The following is a 21,211-nucleotide window of genomic DNA, read 5'->3' as shown; positions in this document are numbered from 1 at the left end:
TAATTTCTCGGGGCTGAACTTCACACCAGGTAGTACTGTGACACCAATCTTTACTTATATACTTACCAGTCTTTGGTTGGGGACAATCAGGTGATATGGCCCTTCCAGCCCCATTACATCATTATACAGTCGAGCAGCAACTTTATTGATAAATGTTTCTGTAGCTTCACTTCTTCTTACTTCCTTTTTTGCAGACTCCTTGCATTTTTAAAGGGCGTTCCCCTTTTTTTCACTCACAGACATCATGGTATTGCATTCATTTTTTCTGGTTTCCTCAATTTTGCTCATTTATCAATACCCCAGTTCTTTTTTTCTCTATCTCTGTATTTTCATAGCCTGTTCCATAGTGTACCTCTTTGTTATTTTGTTTATCCTCAAGTTCCATTGTTTCTTTAACCCCTCGACCCTCCTTTTTTAATATTCCTGGTCTCACTCTTTATTAATCTATGGTGAGCACTTTTTTTGTGACTTGGTCTCTTTTTTTTTAGAAGTCCCATTTCACAAAGTTCAGCTTCTCTCCTCCCGTGCCCCCACCCCTGTTGTCTTTTTACTGAAGGCTCATCCCCCACTGTACTTGTTATATATTGTCATACTATCTGTAAAGTGCTAGGAACTAATTGTTATATGCAAGTGTTCCAGAGGGCCACATTCACGGCTGCACTAGAGGGTCATGTGATGTGTAACAGGACACTGGCCTGGGGCAACCCTATACCAGGCAGCATGGAAGCTGAACAAATAAACAAATAACTCTAGCCTTTCCAAGTCTAAAGTGTGATTACTTCTAACATATGGGAACAGAAGTCAACCAGGAGACATATTATGGTGGCAGAGAGTATCTGTGAGTAACCCTAAAACATTTTAAACAAATTTAATGCTGAATTAGATTGGGGAAAAATTGACCCAAATTAGTGCCAGAGGAAGAGAAACTGAGTGAATTGTGCAAAAAGAAAAATGAAATATCAGCTGGCACAGCAATGAATGCACAGCTACACCCATAATGAATTGGGAAGCTGATGATGTTGTCGAGGCATTTAAGAAGTATAAACAGAAGTGCAGGTAGACATTCAGTACTTTCCTAAAAGGGACTAGTGAAGAGGAAAGGGTCAGCTATATCCTTCTGTGGGCAGAAGATAAAGGATTAAATTTGTTTAATAGGTGGAAGCTGAGTGGAGAGGACAGCAGAAAACCAAAACAAATGTTTTACAAGATTCAGCATTCATCTCCAGCCAAAATCAAATCATCGGATCTACCTATATGAATTTCAAAGCCTCAGACAGGAACTAGGTGAACCTATTGACAATTTTGTAACAAGATTGAAAAATGCAGCCAGAAAGGTGTTGGTGCCGGAGGTTTGGAGAAATGCTAACATTATACCTCTGTTTAAAAAGGGAGTGAAGGATAGACCGAATAATTACATGCCAGTCAGTTTAACCTCATTAGTGGGCAAATTATTGGAATCTATTCTGAGAGACAGGATAAACTGTCACTTAGAAAGGTTAATCAAGGATAGTCAGCATGGATTTATTAAGGGAAGATTTTGTTTGACCAACTTGATCAAATATTTTGAAGAAGTAACAAGGAAGGTAGATGAGGGTAGTGCAGTTGATGTGGTCTACATGGATCTTAGCAAGACTTTTGACAAGGTCCCACATGGCAGACTGGTTAAAAAAATAAAATCCCATGGGATCCAGGGAAATGCAGCAAGGTGGATACAAAATTGGCTCAGTGGCAGGAAACAAAGGCTAATTATTGACGGGTGTTTTAGTGACTGGAGGGCTGTTTCCAGTGGCGTTCCACAGGGCTCTGTACTGGGCCTCCAGCTTTTTGTAGTATATATTAACGATTTGGACATAAATGTAGAGGACATGATCAAGAAGTTTGCAGACGACACAAAGATTGGCCATGTGGTAGAAAGTGAGGAGGATAGCTGCAGGAAGATATTGATGGTCTGGTCAGATGGGCAGAAGAGTGGCAAATGGAATTCAACCTGGAGAAGTATGAGGTGATGCATTTGGGGAGGTTAAACAAGGCATTGGAATACACGATTAATGAGAAAATACTGAGAAATGTAGAGGAAGTGAGGGACCTTGGAGCAACTGTCCACAGATCCCTCACAGTAGCAGGACAGGCCAATAAGGTGGTTCAGAAGGCATATGGAATCCTTTCCTTTATAGGCCGAGGTATTGAATATAAGAGTAGGGAGGTTATGCTGGAACTGTATAACTCATTGATTAGGCCACGACTTGAGTACTGTGTGCAGTTCTGGTCACCTCATTACAGAAAGGATGTAATTGCACAAGAGAGGGTATACAGGAGATTTACAAGGATGTTGTCAGGACTGGACAAATGCAGCTATGAGAAAAGATTTGATCCTGGGGTTGTTCTCCTTGGAACAGAGAAGACTGAGGTGAGATCTGATTGAAATGTACGAAATTTTGAGGGGCCTGGATAGTGTGGAGGTGAAGGGTCTATTCACCTTAGCAGAGAGGTCAGTGATGAGGGGGTATAGATTTAAATTGATTGGTAGAAATATTAGAGGGGAGATGAGGAAAAGCTTTTCACCTAGAGGGTGGTGGGGTCTGGAAGTCACTGCCTGAAAGAGTAGTTGAGGCAGAGACCCTCAACTCATTCAAAAGGAGTCTGGATATGCATCTCAAGTGCTGTAAGCTGCAGGGCTACGGATCAAATGCTGGAAGGTGGGATTAGAATAGGTGGATCCTTTTTCGGCCGGCACAGACACGATGGGCCAAGGGCCCTATGATTCTAAAATGTAAATTTAAGGACACCGATGAAAGGCTGATAGATCAACTAATTTGGGGTTCAGCACATCCTAAAGAACAGAAAGTACTGATTGGAATGGACAAGCACAAAATATCACAGGCTGTAGACACTGCTACAGCACATGAAGCCATGAGCAGACAGATGAAAACACTGTCTACCCAAACAACTGGCCTTCAGTTAAGTCAAGGGAAAGACAGCAGGGTTGATTCAGTGAAACAACAAGAAAAGAATATACACCAAACAGAGAGAAAGATGTGCAGCAGCTGTGGACGACCACATGAATTCACAGACAGAGGGAAATGTCCCACATATGGATCAATCTGCAGAGTTTGCGGAAAGGCCAACCACTGGAAAAAGAAGTGCAGAACAAAGGAAGAAGATGGTAGATCAGTCACCAGAGACAGAACAACAGGGTGAATGAATAGGAAAAGAAACCAAAACATTCATAACCTGGAAAATGATGATGAGTTTGAGAATATGTTAAACATAGGAGCCATACAACTGCATGAAATGTCTGGATGTGACAATTCCCAGAGAAAAGAAATTCACACAACCATTCAGGTCAGGAAGAGGATGAGAAATAAGCCCACAACGATAAATTGATACAGGAGCACAGAGTAAAATCATCCCACTCAGACTTTCCCAGAAGATTTTTCCTGAAAATGTGGAAGAAAATGGTTATCCAAGACAAGGTGCTCTGAAACCAACAACGTCATGCTATCAGCATATGGGGGAACTGAGATTCGACAGCTCGGAACAACCCACATCAGAATGGGACACAAAGGAAAAGATGTTAACTGTATGTTCTATGTCACTGAAACAGATGGTCCTGCTATCTTGGAGTTCAGCAGTTGCGAAGAGCTGCAGATTATCTCAGTAAACCATGAGGGAAAGGAGGCGACACTGAGGGTTGAAGGTAGTACACTCCTTGAGGAGCACCCTCTGATCAGAAACAAAGAAGATCCAGTACAAGTCTACCCAGAATGTTTCAATAAAACGGTTGGATGCTTCGAATATTTTGAGTATCACATCACTATTGACCCAGCTATGAAACCAGTGATTCATCCCCCGCATGAAGTACCAATAGAACTAAGAGGAAGGTTTGAAAGGGAGTTCCAAGAAATGGAGGAAAAGTAGGCGATTGCCAGAATCAACAGAGCCTACAGATTGGGTAAATTCCAGCGTGGTGAGAGAGAAGCTAAATGGACAGCTAAGAATTTTCCTAGATCCCGAAGATCTTAATCAAGCAATAAAACGGAATCACTACCCAATTCCAACACTGGAAGAGATCACACCAGCACTGGCAAGGGCAAAAGTATTTAGCAGGCTTGATGCCAGAAATAGCAACTGGAACGTGAAGCTAGACGTGGAATTTTCACTGTTGACAACATCCAACACAACCTTTGGAAGTACAAATTCCTGTGTCTACCTTTTCACCTTAAAGTGTGCCAGGATGTGTTCCAGCAGAAAGTAGACAAGATATATAGGGGATGCAGAGGAGCAGTCAGCATAGAAGATAATATCCAGATATATGGTGTAGATGGAAAAGATCATGACTACCATCTACATTGGGGCTGTCCAAACTTTTCGCGTTGAGTTGGGGGGGGGGCCACATTACAATTTTTATCTTATATAGGGGACTGGTGAGACAATTTTGGAAAATAAAGACATTACAAATTTATCTTACCATTGATCAAAATTACAACAAACATGCATTTTTGTGAAGAAGCTTTAAATGAGAAGATAAATTTATTGACTTACTTTCTTGTCACTGTGTTGGACATTGATTTAGTGGGATACCTGGCATTTGTTTGCTCAAGAAGTCAATGTTTGCCTGCACACCTTTTGTAGCGATGCAGAGTATTCTAGATAGATGTCCATTTGCCAGGAGTGATCGTGATCACTCTGTCTGTCCTTCCTCTCTCTCTCTATCTCTTTCTCTCTGTCCCTCCCTCTCTGTGTTGATCCCCCCCCCCCCGTCCTCCTCACTCTCTGTCTCCCCATCTTTCTCTCTCTGTCCTTCCTTTCACTCTGTGCCACATCTCTCTGTATCTCCCTCTCCTCCCTCTCTCTCTCTGTTCCCCTTCTCTCTTTCCATCCCTCTCTCTCTCTTCCTCTCTCTGCAACCCCCCCTTCCCCCAGTGTCTCTCCCTCTCTTTCTGACAGTTGGAGGGAGTGGGAGCGTTCATCACAGCAACTTTGTGGTTGGACAGTTTTTTAAAAATTGCAAGTCAGTTTCACAGCTGATCAGTGCTGCATGAGAGCGGGAAAAGCAATTTCTGAAGTTTGGACTGATTCGGTGTTTACCAGCAAGCTTTTGAAGAAAGTCGGAATCTGCCGGAAACCCCAAATCTGTCCGAATTTGGGGAACTGCTGTTCCCGCTCTCATGCAGCACCTGTCAGCTGTGAAATTGACTTGTGATTTTTTTAAAAAGCCTGTCTGGAAGAAGCAGCAAATGGGAAATTTCTTATCTCTGAAATACATCCTCGAGCCAGATGGAAACCTTTGGCGAGCCTTTTCCTGGCCAGTGGGACAACCCTGATCTAGATGAAGCCATGGAGAAAACCAGGAAAGCTGGGATCAGGTTAACCACAGACAAATGCACTGTGACGGTGATGGAATGCCAGTGTACACACCTGACGAAATCAAGCCAAGTCCTGAAAGAATCACGGCTATCTCTGGGATGGATGCTCTAAGCAGTAAGAAAGTTGAGAAGTTTCCTTGGCTTGATCTAATACATGAGCTCCTTCATACCACACATGTCGGAACACACAGCAAACCTGATGAAAGAAGATGGAGAGTACCAGTGGTCAGAATCACATAACAGGAGGTTCAACGAACTCAAAAACGTAGAATGCAAGGAGACAAGTCTGTCACACTACGACAGCAGGAAACCTGTCACTCTGCAAGTAGATGCTTCCATAAAAGGACTGGGAGTAGCTCTGGTACAAAAGGGAAAGCCAATTGCATTCACATCCAAAGTCCTAATCTCAGCTGAGATCAGATATGCCAACATAGAAAGAGAGCTTTCGGCAGTCGTGTTTGGATGTGAGAAGTTCCACACATGTCTCTATGGGAGAAAGTTCATTGTGGAGACTGATCATCGTCCACTGGAGCAAATCTACAAGAGAAATTTACATAAAGCACCAGCAAGACCACAGAGGTTACTTTTGAGGCTTCAGAGTTATGATTTCACTCTGAAGTACAAGCCAGGAAGAGAAGTGGTGCTGGCAGATACCCTATCTCAGTCGTCACCACAGGAGAAACAAGAGATAAAAGATCTACGTATAAAGGTTCATCTTCTAGTGAATGTAACACCACCAGAACTGTGTCAAATTACAGATGAGACCAGGAAGGAATTACAGATGGTCTCTCAGCAAGTGATCCAGGGATGGCCTGATAAGATACAGCAAACACAGCCAGCATTACGGCAGTACTGGTCTATCAGAGATGACATCTCACAAGAAGATGGTGTTCTGCTGGCCGGATCCAGAATAATCATAGCCAAAACAATGCAGGAAGAACTTCTCCAGAAGATACATGAAGGCCACATGGGAATGGAGAAGTGTAAGCTCAGAGCCAGATCAGCTGTGTACTGGATAGGCATAAACAAAGACATCAAAAACATGGTGTCTACATGCAATGCACGCCAGAAGTACAGAAATACACAGCAGGAAGAGGAGATGATAGCTATCAAAGTACCACCCAGACCATGGCATACTGTAGGAGCCAATATATTAACATACAATCAAGAATGGTATCTCCTAGTCGCAGCCTACTACTTAAAGTTCCCTTTTATCCAGACCTGAGAGCCACAACAATCAGCAGTACGAGTTCTGTTCGCTGAGCAAGGGATTCCTGAAAGATTAGTATGTGACAACAGCACCCAATTCACATGCAGAGAATTTAAGGAATTCGCTGAACAGTACAGGCTCAACCTCATCACACTACCTATGGGGACACGAATTTATAAAAAGATACATTCAGACAGTCAAAAGAACCTTGTGAAATGTCAAGAGACAAAGGAAGACCCAAACCTGGCCTTATTGTCACTCCAATCCACACCTCTCGAGGATGACATGAAATTACCTGCAGAGCTGTTGAATGGAAGAAAATATAAGACTACTCTGACAAGCAAAATACATCCTCCAAGTGACCAGGAGGAAGTGAGACAACAACTCACTGAAGCACAGGTAAGAGGAGAGCAACACTTCAGCAAGCATGCTAAATCCCTTCCTGAGCAGTTGAAATGGCAAACTGTACATGTACATACGAATTAGGAGCAGAAGTAGGCCATTCAGCCCCTTGAGCCTGCTCTACCATTCAATAAGATCATGCTGATCTGTTTGTGTCTCAAAGTCCACACTCCCATCTATCCCCAATAACCTTTGATCCCTTTGCCTAACAAGAATCTATCTACAAGAAATGCTGGAATCACTCAGCAGGTCTGGCAGCATCTGTGGAAAGAGAAGCAAAGTTAACGTTTCGGGTCAGTGACCCTTCTTCGGAACTCCGAACAGTTCCGAAGAAGGGTCACTGACCCGAAACGTTAACTCTGCTTCTCTTTCCACAGATGCTGCCAGACCTGCTGAGTGATTTCAGCATTTCTTGTTTTTGTTTCAGATTTCCAGCATCCGCAGTATTTTGCTTTTATATAAGAATCTATCTACCTCCGCCTTAAAAATATTCAATGACCTTGCTTCCACCACCTTCTGAAGCAGAGACTTCCCAAGTTGCACAACCCTCAGAGAAAAAAATTCTCCTCATCTCTGTCCTAAAAGGGCGACCCCTAATTTTAAAACCGTGTCCTCTAGTTCTGGACTCCCCCACAAGAGGAAACATCCTTTCCACATCCACCTTGTCAAGACCGTTCAGGATCTTATATACTTCAATCAAGTCTCCCCTCACTCTTCTAAACTCCAGTGAAAGCAAGCCCAGTCTGTCCTCATAAGACAACCCGCTCATTCCAGGTATCAATCTAGTAAACCTCCTCTGAACCGCCTCCAATGCATTTACATCCTTCCTTAAATAAAGAGACCAAAACTGCACACAGTATTCAAGATGTGGTCTCACTAATACCCTGTATAACTGAAGCGTAACATCCTTACTTTTATTTTCAATTCCTCTCAGAATAAAGGATAGCATTCCATTAGCCTTCTTTATTACTTGCTGTACCTCTATACTAACTTTTTGTGACTCATTCACTAGAACACCTAGATCCCTCTGCACCTCAGAATTCTGCAGTCATTCTCCATTTAAGTAATACTCAATTTTTTTTATTCTTCCTGTCAAAGTGAACAACTTCACATTTTCCCACATTATACTCCATCTGCCAGATTTTTGCCCACTCATTCAACCTATCTATATCGGTCTGCAACCTCTTTATGTCCTCTTCACAACATACTTTCCTACCTATCTTTGTGTCATCTGAAAATTTAGTTTTCATGCCGCCGTTCCCCTCATCTAAGTCATTGATATAAATTGGAAAAAGTTGAGGCCCCAGCACAGACCCCTGTTGGACTTCACTCCTCACATCCTGCCAATCAGAAAAGGACCTATTTATGCATACTCTCTGTTTTCTGTCAGCCAGCCAATCTTCTAACCACGCTAATATGTTACCCCCTACACCATGAGCACCTACTTTGCGCAATAACATTTGATGTGGCACCTTGACAAATGCCTTCTGGAAATCTAAGCACAGTATGTCAACGGGCTCCCCTTTATCCTCAGTGCATGTTACTCCTTCAAAGAACTCCAATAAATTGGTTAAACATGATTTCCCTTTCACAAAACCATGCTGACTATTCCCAATTACCTTGAGTTTTTCTAAGTGCCCAGCTATAGCCTCCTTAATGATGGATTCTAACACCTTCCCCATGACGGGCGTCAAGCTAACTGGCCTACCTGTTTTCTGCCTGCCCCCTTCTTGAATACAGGGGTTATATTTGCTACTTTCCAGTCTGATGGAACCTTTCCAGAATCTAGCGAATTTTGAAAAATTAACACTAACACATCTACTACCTCATTAGCCACCTCTTTTAAGATGAAGCCCATCAGGACCCAGGGACTTGTCAGTCTGCAGCTCCATCAGTTTGCTCAGTACCACTTCCCCTGTGATTGTAATTTTACCAAGTTCCTCTCTTCCTTCCACCTCCTGATTTACAGCTATTCCTGGAATGTTTTTTGCATCCTCTACAGTGAAGCCAGAAGCAAAATATTTGTTCATTTCATCCACCATTTCCTCATTATCTACTATTAGCTCCCCATTCTCACTCTCTCGAGGACCAACACTCACTTTACTTACTCTTTTCATAGAGTTATAGAGAGATACAGCACTGAAACAGGCCCTTCGGCCCACCGAGTCTGTGCCGACCACCCATTTATACTAATCCTATATTAATCCCATATTCCCTACCACATCCCCACTTCCCTCAATTCTCCTACCACCTACCTATACTAGGGGCAATTTACAATGGCCAATTTACCTATCAATCTGCAGGTTTTTGGCTGTGGGAGGAAACCGGAGCACTCGGCAGAAACCTGTAGAAACTCTTGCTATCTGTTTTTACATTTCTAGCTAGCTTCCTTTCATACTCTAATTTATTTTTCCTGATTAACCTTTTAGACATTCTCTGCTTTTCTTTATATTCTGACAGATCATCTGATCTGACACTCATCTTTGCACAATTATATGCTTTTTCCTTAAGTTTGATGCTTTCCTTAACTTCTTTAGTTAACCACGGATGTTGGGTCCTCCCCTTAGAATTTTTCTTTATGGTAGGAATATACTAATTCTGAGAATTCTGAAATATCCCCTGAAATGTCTGCCACTGCTTCTCTATTGATCTATCTCCTTGCCTAGTTCACTTCAGCTAGCTCAGCTTTCATGTCCATATAGTTGCCATTATTTAAGTTTCAAGTACTAGTCTTAGACCCACTCTTCTCTCTGTCAAACTGGATGTAAAATTCAATCATATTGTGGTCACTGCTACCTAGAGGTGTGTTTACTCTAAGGTCATTAATTAATCCTGTCACATTACACAATACCAAGTCTAATATAACCTGCTCTCTGGTTGGTTCCAGAACGTGCTGCTGTAAGAAACTATCTCAAGAGGGTTCTATGAACTCCTCATCCAGGCGACTATTGCCAATCTGATTTTTCCAGTTTATATGTAGATTAAAATCACCCATGATTATTGTCGTCCTTTATCACAAGCATCCAGTATTTCTTCATGTATACCTCGTCTACATTATGATTACTGTTAAGGGGCCTGTAAACTACTTCCACAAGTGGCTTCCTTCCCCTACTATTCCTCATCTCCACCCAAACCGATTCTACATCCTGATTTCCTGAACCAAGGTCATGTCTAACTATTGCACCAATGCCATCCTTGATTAACAGTGCTATCCCTCCAACTTTATCTAGCTTCCTATTCTTCTTAAATGTCATATACCCCTCAATATTCAGGACCCAATCCTTGTCATCCTGTAACCATGTCTCCGTAATGGCTATCAGATCATATTGATTTACTTCAATGTGGGCTATCAGTTAGTCTACTTTGTTATGAATACTACGTGCATTCAGATACAGAGCCTTTAGTTTTGTCTTTTTGTTATCTTTGTAACATCTAGTCTTGACTGTTGGTGTGGTGTTAGGTTTTTTTCTCTCTGTACCTTACTGCCATTCTCTGACCTTCACTTCCCATATTACTATTCTGCTTTCCTGCCTTGACTCTACCCCTTAATTTGTTACATCTACCCAAGCTTGATCGCTCTCCCACCTTGTTTAGTTTAAAGTCCTCTCTACTTCCCTAGTTATATGATTTGCTAGAACACTAGTCCCAGCATGGTTCAGGTGCAGACCATCCCAAAAGTACAACCCCCCCACCCCCACCCCCACCCTTTCCCCAGTACTGGTGCCAGTGCCCGATGAACCAAAACCCACTTCTCGCACACCAGTCTTTGAGCCACATATTCATTTCACTAATCTTATGTGCCCTCTGCCAATTGACACGTGGCTCAGGTAATAATCCAGAGATTATTCCCCTTGAATCATGAAAACCTGGAGCCCAGCAAAAGTTGTTGGTGAAGCTGAGACTCCAAGGTCACATATCATTGAGAATGAAACCAGTAACCAAATGAGAAAAAATAAAATCCACATTTGACTTGCACCTGACCTAGAAAAACAGCAAAGACCATCAACAACACCGGAAACATTGCTATCCAGCGAGACAACATTAACAACGTCACCAGCGAGTGACACAAGATTAGCAACAATAAGCACAACATTGCCTTTGCAGCGTGCCAACTCACCACTGAGAACAATGGCCAAATCTACAAGATGGAGGTGTAGCACCTTACCACCTAAGTGATACCATGAATGATATTTTTAGTAAAGGATACATTCACGGTTGCACTAGAGAGTCATGTGATGTGTGATAGGACACTGGCCTAGGGCAGTCCTATACCAGGCAGCATGGAAGCTGAATGAATAATCAAAGAACTCCAGCCTTTCTAAGTCTAAAGTGTGATTATTTCTAACATATGGGAGCCAGAAGACAACCAGGAGACATAATAGTACTATTTTTAGAAACCTCTTCTCTGCTGTCTGTTATTTTTATTGAGGAAATTCTCTACCCCACTATCTCTTTACCATAACTCATACCTCCTGCCATATTTTTTCAACTCCTGTATGAAACTGTGTTCTTCCCTTCCAAACACTGACCCAAAATCTAAGCAGCATATTTTGAAATAAAATGTGCATTTAGCAAGCCTCACAACATGCCAAAGCATTTTGCAGCCAATGATGTTCTTCCCAAACCTTGTTCATTACAAACCGTATTCAGCCAATCCCCTGAATACCCAATACCTCATTAGAATTTCTACCCAACAACTCTCCCGTCACTTCTATACCCCAATTACCAACTACCCACCCAAAAAATACTCTCAATACTTTACTTAACTACCCACCACCCCCTCACCAGCCCCACATTCTTACAAACCAAATAACACACAGCTACAAACCACTTTGCTTCACCTGCTGCAAGAAATGCTGTAATAGGTCCAATTCCTTGTAAAAGGAATTGACTCACAATGGATAATTAGAAAATATGAGGTAATTTCTTCTGTTTGGTTTAAGCAGACATACCCGCCAACGTTTCATGCTGGCTTCAGCATTTTGTCAGCTTGGTCCGATGAGCTGACACAAATTCGGATAGACTGGGCCCTTGTCCCCTCAATACTGCTCCTGTTGCTAATGGCGGTGCTTCTGACCACTGAGGCATGCTGGTAGCAGCACCAAGGGATCAGGTGGAAAATGAATAGGAATAAATTGGAAAAGAAAGGGTGAAATGAATGTTGATGAAGGCAGAAGGAAAGAGGAAGTGGAAAACACTGATAGAGACATGGAAAGGGGAACTGGATAGCAAAGGAGAGATAACAGAAATGGAAATGGATGGCAAAGATATGGAAGGACTAGGATAATGGATGGCAATGAAGGGAGAAGGAAGGGGCAGTAGCTAGGAACAGTTTCTTGGGAAGAATGAGCAGAAACTGGTGGCAGCACAATGAGGTAGAGGAGGAAGAAATCCAGTATTAACTGAAAGGAATCGGGCAGGGAATTTAAAAACAACTGAAAATCATCAAATGTGAATTATAAAATTGCTTAAAATTAACCAACATGGTCAGCTTTACTGTAAAATTCCAAAATTTTCCAGGACAGCATAACAGCATATCCCCAGACAACTGCACCCCGCCCCACCCAAAAAAAAAACCCTTGCCACCCCCCCCCTAGAAAGTAACCACCAATTTTGTGCCTTCAACATTTGGATTCCCCCTTCAGATTTCTTGTACTTATAGTAAATATACCTATATTGTAAATGACATGCACATGAAACTTCTTATATTCACATGTAATAGGCTTATAAACAAGACCATGCTTGAGTTGTCGGCTATTTATGGCCTGTGCGAGCTGTTTGAAGCTGTTGGTCAGCTTTTGCTAGTTCTCAAGCTTGGTTTTATTGTATTTAGTAACTGATAAAGAGATTGTTTGTTGCTTATCATGAAACTGCTTTTTATGTCACAATTTGGTCTGTGCCTCCCCATGAATTTTCGCTCTTTCTTAAATCTTTTTCCTCTTTCTTAAATCTTTTTCCTCCTCATCAGAAGACATCCTTGAATTTCAAAATAAAAACAAGAAATGCTGGAAACACTCAGCAGGTCTGGCAGCATCTGTGGAGAGAGAAGCAGAGTTAACGTTTCAGGTCAGTGACCCTTCTTCAGAACTAGCAAATATTAGAAATGTAAAAGGTTATAAGCAAGTAAAGCGGGGGTGGGGCAAGAGATAACAAAGGAGAAGGTGTAAATAGGACAAGGTCACAGAATAGCTGACCAGAAGGTTGTGGAGCAAAGGCAAACAATACGTCAATGGTGTGTTGAAAGACAAAGCATTAGTACAGATAGGGTGTTAATGGACTGAAAGTGGAACAGCAGCAAGTACAAACATGAAAAAAAACAGTGGGTAAGCAAACTGAACAAACTAAGAAGAAATAAAATAAAATAAACACAAAAAATATATAAAAGAAAGGAAAAAGAAAAAAGTAACTAAAAATAAAAGTAAAATGGGGGGCCCGTCATGCTCGGAAATTATTGAACTCAATGTCAGTCCGGCAGGCTGTAGCGTGCCTAATCGGTAAATGAGATGCTGTTCCTCGTGCTTGCGTTGATGTTCACTGGAACACTGCCGCAATCCCAGAATAGAGATGTGAGCATGAGAGCAGGGGGGAGTGTTGAAATTTCAATGTGGCTTCAGTGAAACTCTGCTGAATCTGTTCTCTTGTACTTTGCAATGTAACTACAAATTCTCCCTTGAATGCAAATCCATCCTGTCTGCCCGGTTCATCTCTAATGTTGAAATACACGGCACTCTGGAATGGTAGTTCTCTCGTGTGCGGCTAGTCTTTGCTAACTGCTGTTCTCAACAGTTGCTGGATTCCTCTTCTCTATTAGCCTGATGAACCTTGGTTATTCTATCCTCATATAGGGACAACTTTTGCAGCACATTCACATATTTGATTTCTTTTGCTAGCTCACACCAAGTTCCGTTCACCCATCATCCATTCTCACTGACCCACATTGGTCAAACAATGCCTCGATTTTAAAACTTGCATCCTTGTTTTCAAATCCCTCTGTGGCCTTGCCCCTCCCTATCCCTGTAATCTCCTCATGCTCTACAAGCCTTTGAGATCTCTGCACTCCTCAATTCTGGCCTCTTGAGCACCCCAATTTTATTCACTCCGCCATTTTTTTGAAAAATATACTTTTCATAAGAATTTGTAAAAGTGCATAATAGTTCAAATTTAACACCACATAAGGTGCAATACCAATACGTTTCTTCAATACAGTACATGAGGTGCCTCACCACACTTGCCATTACAGGTTATATTTACAGTATACATTTACATTTTTCACGTGTGCTTTCAGCTGTCAAGACCCTAAGCTCTGGAATTCCCTCCCTAAACCCCTCTGCTTCTCTTCATCTCTTTCCTCCTTTAAGTCACTCTGTTATGTCTTCTGGTTCATATAAGTGAGAAATAATCACACTTTAAACTTTAAAATATTGGAGCTCTTTGTTTATCACATTCAGCGTCCATGATATCTGGTAAGGACTGCTCCAGAGCAGTGTAGTGTTACACATCACATGACTGCAGTGCAGCAGTGTATGTGGCCCCCCCCAGAACACACTTACACATAACAATGAGTTCCTATCTGATTAGTTCCTAGCACTTTACGATTAATATAACAATATATAACACACTCCTTGAAACTGACCTGTTCGACAAAGCTTTTGGTCATCTGCCCTAATATCTCCTTATATGGCTTGATCTCAAATTTTGTTTTATCATGCTCCTGTGCCTAGTGATGTTTTATTATGTTAAAGGCACTATATAAATACAAGTTGTTGTTGTTTTACTGTTTCAGAGTGTGTGCCAATCAATATGGCTTCCTGATTATCCCCCTTTGTTGACAAGTAAAGTATGTACACTCTGCTCAACAAGGGACATCTCCTTGACTCACAGGCAGCACCAGATTTGCACCTTTGAAGACATCACATCACACTCTGGATCTGTTTGAAACACTAATTAGACTCTTTGAAAATGGTTTCACAAGTTTATGATCAGTTTCCAAAGTAATATTTTTTCTCAAACTTTACTTTGCCACAGGGCAACCAGATGTAAAAGCAAAATCAACATTTTTTTAAAAAAGGGTGTATTCAATCAAAGATGAAAATAGCCAGCTGTCAACTATCCTGGCACTTGATTGCCGGGATGCAGGGAATTGTGCTGCAGCATCAGACCAACAGGTGACCAATGTGATGCTACGGTCACTGTTGGGAATATAGTGGAGCTGTTTGAATTGATACCATCAGGAATATAGATGGTTCTGTATGCTAAATATCTTTTTTTTTATCATTGTTCCATTGCTATCACTTTCATCAGTACTACCCCAAGTAACTAAATACTTTGTTTGCTGAAGAACTTTTCAAAAATGTAAGTTGGAAACTGCCTCCCACATCCTTCTCAACTGTAAAGGATTTGAGGCAGTGATGCTGTGGAGGGCTGTGTGTGTGTGGGGGCGGGAGATCCACTTACAGTCTCAAGGGGGAGGAAGCAACGCAGTGGTTGAGTCCTCCTTGACTGCTCATGTGCACCTGCTAGCGTGTGCCCAATCTATCTCCTGATCTGGAGGGTGGCTCAGCAAATAAACAAGGGCAATCATTCCTATTTGGAATGGAGTTTTAGGGCAGAAATCTCTTAACGTTTAAGCCAGATAGCATGAGGCAGATATTCCTCTTTGGCCAATGGCCATAAATGGATGGTGCCTCAAGAGGAATGCTGGGCAGGAAAGACCTGATATTCTTTCACGCTCTATCTTTATCAATCTTTACTCCTTGACTCAAGAGAAAAATCTTCCCTCAGAAGTCTAGTTTTGAAAACAGAAGGCCGTTTGTTTCCACTTAATTCTGTGACCTGTGATGTGGAAGCATTAGCTATTATGGTTTTCAATTAATTAATTCATAATCAATTACTATTTTGCAGCAAAGCCAATATTAGGACACACCATGCTCAGTTCAATTTAATTTTAACTTGACAACATAGGCTGATGTTTAAAAAAAGGTGCTTACAATTTTGTCAAGAAAAGGTGAATCTAACAGTTGTGAAAAAAGCAATGCATGGTGGCATTATGCAGAGTGATTGTGTTTCTTCTGCCAGAATAATGTAAAATATATCATTGTTGCTCATGTTTCCCTGATAAAATGGAAAGCCTTTTTAATTGCACTTTACTGATGAGGCTGCCTTTGTAATCTCTGCTGTGTTATAACCAGAGAAACATTTTGAGGCATCTGAATCAGGGCAGAGAATTGCCCAGAGCCCAAGGTGATTTGAGGTTTTTCTGTGCCGTGTCTTTTTTTAAAAATGCTGAACCTCTAATTAATTCAGGGATCCTACATTTCAGTCGCACTGTGCAATCTCTAGCAGTCCAATCTATTTCTTTGGAATTAAAATTTCCAAGTGTGGAGAGGGAATGGGCCCTTTCAGTTAAACTGAAAATATTTCTGGGTTAAATCATCCAATCTGTTTTGAGCAGCAGTTGCTAACTCTAATCATTCCCTGTTTCACTCAAACCCCACTTGGAGAACGCCAGAGAAAATTGTTACCTGAATGAAACAGTGATACAGCCATGTGCAATCATCCCATAAACTAAATATATATTGTGTCAATTTATTTTCTGATTAAGTTTCTGTGACGTGCCTTTAGAGGTTTTGCGACCTTAAAGGCACTATATAAATGCAAGTTGTTGTTGGGCTGGTAACAACAAAAATCCATTCAACAACCAATAAAACTGACTCGACATTATTCAAAACAAACTCCTGCTGAGGTGTAGTTTAACTGAACTACATTTCAAAAAAGTACTTGATTGGCTGTAAAGCACTTTGAGATATCCTGAGGTCATGAAAGATGCTGTATAAATAAAAAGTATTATGCACAAAAAGCAGGACAAATACAAACTGGCCAATTACCGCCCCATCAGTCGACTCTCGATCATCATAAAGTGATGGAAGGTGTCGTCAACAGTGCTATCAAGCAGCACTTGCTTAGCAATAACCTGCTCAGTGACGCTCAGTTTGGGTTCCACCAGGGCCACTCAGCTTCAGACCTCATTACAGCCTTGGTTCAAACATGGACAAAAGAGCTGAACTCAAGAGGTGAGGTGAGACTGACTGCCCTTGACATCAAGGCAGCATTTGACCGAGTATGGCATCAAGGAGCCCTAGCAAAACTGGAGTCAATGGGAATCAGGAGAAAACTCTCCACTGGTTGGAGTCATAACTAGCGCAAAGGAAGATGTTTGTGGTTGTTGGAGGTCAATCATCTGAGCTCCAGGATATCACTGCAGGAGTTCCTCAGGGTAGTGTCTGAGGCCCAACCATCTTCAACTGCTTCATCAATGACCTTCCTTCACCCATAAGGTCAGAAGTGGGGATGTTTACTGATGATTGCACAATGTTCAGCACCATTCACAACTCCTCAGATACTGAAGCAGTCTGTGTAGAAATGCAGCAAGACCTGGACAATATACAGGTTGGGCTGATACGTGGCAAGTAACATTCGCGCCACACAAGTGCCAGGCAATGATTATCTCCAACAAGAGAGAATCTAACCATCTCCCCTTGACATTCAATGGCATTACCATCGCTGAATCCCCCACTATCAACATCCTAGGTGTTACCATTGACCGAAACTGAACTGGAGTAGCCATATAAATACCATGGCTATAAGAGCAGGTCAGAGGCTAGGAATCCTGCGACGAGTAACTCACCTCCTGACTCCCCAAAGCCTGTCCACCATCTACAAGGCACAAGTCAGGAGCATGATGGAATACTCTCCACTTGCCTGGATGGGTGCAGCTCCAACAACACTCAAGCAGTTCGACACCATGCAGGACAAAGCAGCTGCTTGATTGGCACCCTATCTACAAACATTCACTCCCTCCAGCACTGGCGCACAGTGGCAGCAGTGTGTACCATCTGCAGCAACAACGCACCAAGGGTCCTTAGATAGCACCTTCCAAACCCACGACCTCTATCACCTAGAAGGACAAAGGCAGCAGATGCATGTGAACACCACCACCTGCAAGTTTCCCTCCAAGCCACACACCATCCTGACTTGGAACTATATCGCTATTCCTTCACTGTCGCTGGGTCAAAATCCTGGAACTCCCTTCCTGCTAGCACTGTGGGTGTACCTACCCCACATGGACTGCAGCGGTTCAAGAAGGCAGCTCACCACCACCTTCTCAAGGGCAATTAGGGATGGGCAATAAATGCTGTCCTAGCCAGCGATGCCAACAACCCATGAAAGAATTTTTAAAAATGCAAGTTATTCATTTTTTTTCTTTCAAATGCCAATTTCTCTACACTCGCTTCATACCTGACTGCAGAATTAAGCACTGAATATCAGGCAGACTAGTTATAATCATCTTCCCTCCACAAAATTAATGAAGGCCCTCTTTTAAACATCAGATCCTTTTCCAGATTGAAGATTGGACAGGGAGTGTTCCAATACTGGCCTTACTGCCGATAAAAATTGATTGAAAACCTTAATGACTACTGATACTTACATCACAGGAGTCCAAATTAACTACAACTAATGGTCTTTTGTTTTACAAACTAGATTTATGAGGGAAGATTTTTCTCCTTTACTCATAGAGAAACCTCAAATGGGAAGGGCCACATGGTAGTAACGTTACCCACCAAGTTTCCAGCTCATTAATTTAAACAAACGGATGATTTGGTGCACTCCATTACACTCCGTTTGGAATTATTCCCACCCAACTTCATGTCTGAGATTCCAGAACACCTCAAATTTAAAATTCTTGTCTTTATTTTTAACTCCCTTCAAGGCCTCACCTTGCCCTATCTCAGAAATCTTCTCCAACTCTAAAACCCTTCAATACAAAAGCAAAATACTGCAGATGCTGGGAATCTGAAATAAAAACACAAAATGCTGAAATATTCGACAGGTCTGGTAGCATCTGTGGAGAGAGAAACTGACTTAACGTTTCAGATTGATGACCTTTCATTAGAATGTTACACCCTCTCCTCTGACACCTGCCCCTTTCCCTGCATATCAGCGTTGACAGCCCTGCCTTCAGCTGCCTCGATCCCAATCTCTGGAATTTCCAATCTAAGTACCATGCCTCTCCAGCTTCCTAAAGCCCTGTGCCATTCTGCCTTTCTATACAGAGGTATACAAGGTAAATCCTGCGCAATATTGTTTACCAAACCACAGCATTGGGACAAGGGCCACGTTCAAATAATCTGAAAATTTAGGGCTGCTGTTACAGTACCACTCTTCTCAAGGGCAGTCCGACTCCTCCTCCATCCTTCAGAAACTTCAATTAATACAAACTCTTGTCCCAAGTCATTTTGTATAACTGCCATTACCCTTGTCGTGCTATGATTCTGTACCCCAGCATATTTATTACGAGGTCCTTATTCTCATTTGCGAGCCTCATCCCTTCCCATCCAAGTGATCTCCTCCCTTTCCATACCACATACTCTTAACTATGGCTCACTGTTATTTCTCTGCTTCCTCTGCTCTACCTTCAGTGACTGAGTATTTAGTCACTAATGACCCTGTCTCCAATCGCTATATCAGTCTACCGTGTACTTGTGCTACGGCCAGGTGAGGAGGGGAGGTCCCAGGCTCCCTTCTTGTTCTTCCTCTTATTTGACCACAACAGGGTTTATTCCTTTTTAAACAGTGAATGTACTTACCACCGCAGTGAGTATTTTACCTTTTACCTTTGTTATGATCATGAAAGAATTAATTGGACAGGTTTTCTTGGGTTTAAACAAGAAAGAGGTGAGTTTATTATACCCAACAATCTAAACCTGATCTAAATAAAATAATAAAAAATACGCTACACATTCATACACACACACTCACACGAGAATCTCACACACAACACAAATAGATTCTAGAGTGAGAAGTAGATTTGTGGTTGGATTAGAGTCCAGAATAAATAAAAGATTAATACACAGTCTGTGAGGTTGGATTATTCCGTGGTCTTCTGGCTGAAGTTGTAATCTTGAAGTCTCTGGCTTGTCGAAGTGCACTTTGTGGCTGGCCCCCTTGGCTCAGGGTTTTCTTGGAGGCAGACTTGTGGCTCTCTTCCCCTGGTGTCTCTGTCTGTAGCATCTGTAGGCTTGGAGGGTCCACAGTCACAGACAGTTGTCAAACTTGCAATGTTATCTGGAGAGAGAGAGAGGGACGTAGCCCTTCTGCTTCTGCACAGTTTCAATCACTAGCTTGTCTGTCTTTGTCCAAGGGAAACTCCCAGCTTTCACAGAGATGGACAGATGGTGACATGACTGCCTCAGTGTATTCTCTGAAACCTTCTAATGAGATTCAAGGTTAGAAGTTTTCATCTCTTCAGACCTCAGGATGCCAATATTTACACTTGGAGGAGTTTGCTCTTACAAAGTCAATGTGTCAGGATGGCCTTGAATACCATGCGAATGAAAGCAATCTTAGATAATTCAATCATTAGAGCAAGACATTGTTTTGGGTACAAGCTCATCAGACATGTCTCCTTTTGGAGGCTCTGGAATGTGTAAGGTGTTCAGATGCAAATTGTGGTGGTCATCTTGGCTGCCAGCTTTTTTTTTTAAAAGTTAACTGTAGGATTATTTTCCATTCAAAGTTTAATATAAGTTTCCAACCGATGAATTAAGATTCCTTATTTGGCATATCGTGTTTTCTTCACACTTGTCTCACTTTCTTTAATGTTACTTTCTCCCCCCCGCCCCCGCATCTCTGGTTGCCTTAGACTCTCCTCTGCCTCCGCCCTTTGAGACATTCAAATGTAAGTTGTTACTGTTTTTCAACAGGTGGAGAGTAGGGTAGTAGAGGTGAAACCCAGAATCCTTTAAAAACCAGTTGAATGATGCATGGGAAAAGGGCTGCACCATCTAATAGAAACTTCGATCTTTCTCCCTCATGAATACAATGTTTAGCAAGGGCCTAATGAAAATGGATCCTTTTTTGCGAGGGGGAAGCCAAAATGTTCTCTAAAATTATAACACTGTCACAGAACCCAAGGGCAGGTGAGGAGAAATTTGTTTACATAACGAGTTGTTATGATCAGGAATGCACTGCCTGAAAGAATGGTGGGACAGATTCAATAGTAACTTTTAAAACAGAATTGGATAAATACTTAAAAAGAAAAGACAAACTTACAGGGCACTGGAGAACAAGCAGGCGAGTGGGGACTAACTGGATAGCTTTCAAAGTCCCAGCACAGGCACGATGGGCAGAATGGCCTTCATTCTGTACTGTAAGATTCTGCATCTGAGTCCAGAAT

The sequence above is a fragment of the Heterodontus francisci genome, chromosome 17, assembly GCF_036365525.1.
Source record: "Heterodontus francisci isolate sHetFra1 chromosome 17, sHetFra1.hap1, whole genome shotgun sequence".
NCBI classification, from domain to species: domain Eukaryota; kingdom Metazoa; phylum Chordata; class Chondrichthyes; order Heterodontiformes; family Heterodontidae; genus Heterodontus; species Heterodontus francisci.
This window is presented reverse-complemented; position numbering follows the sequence as displayed.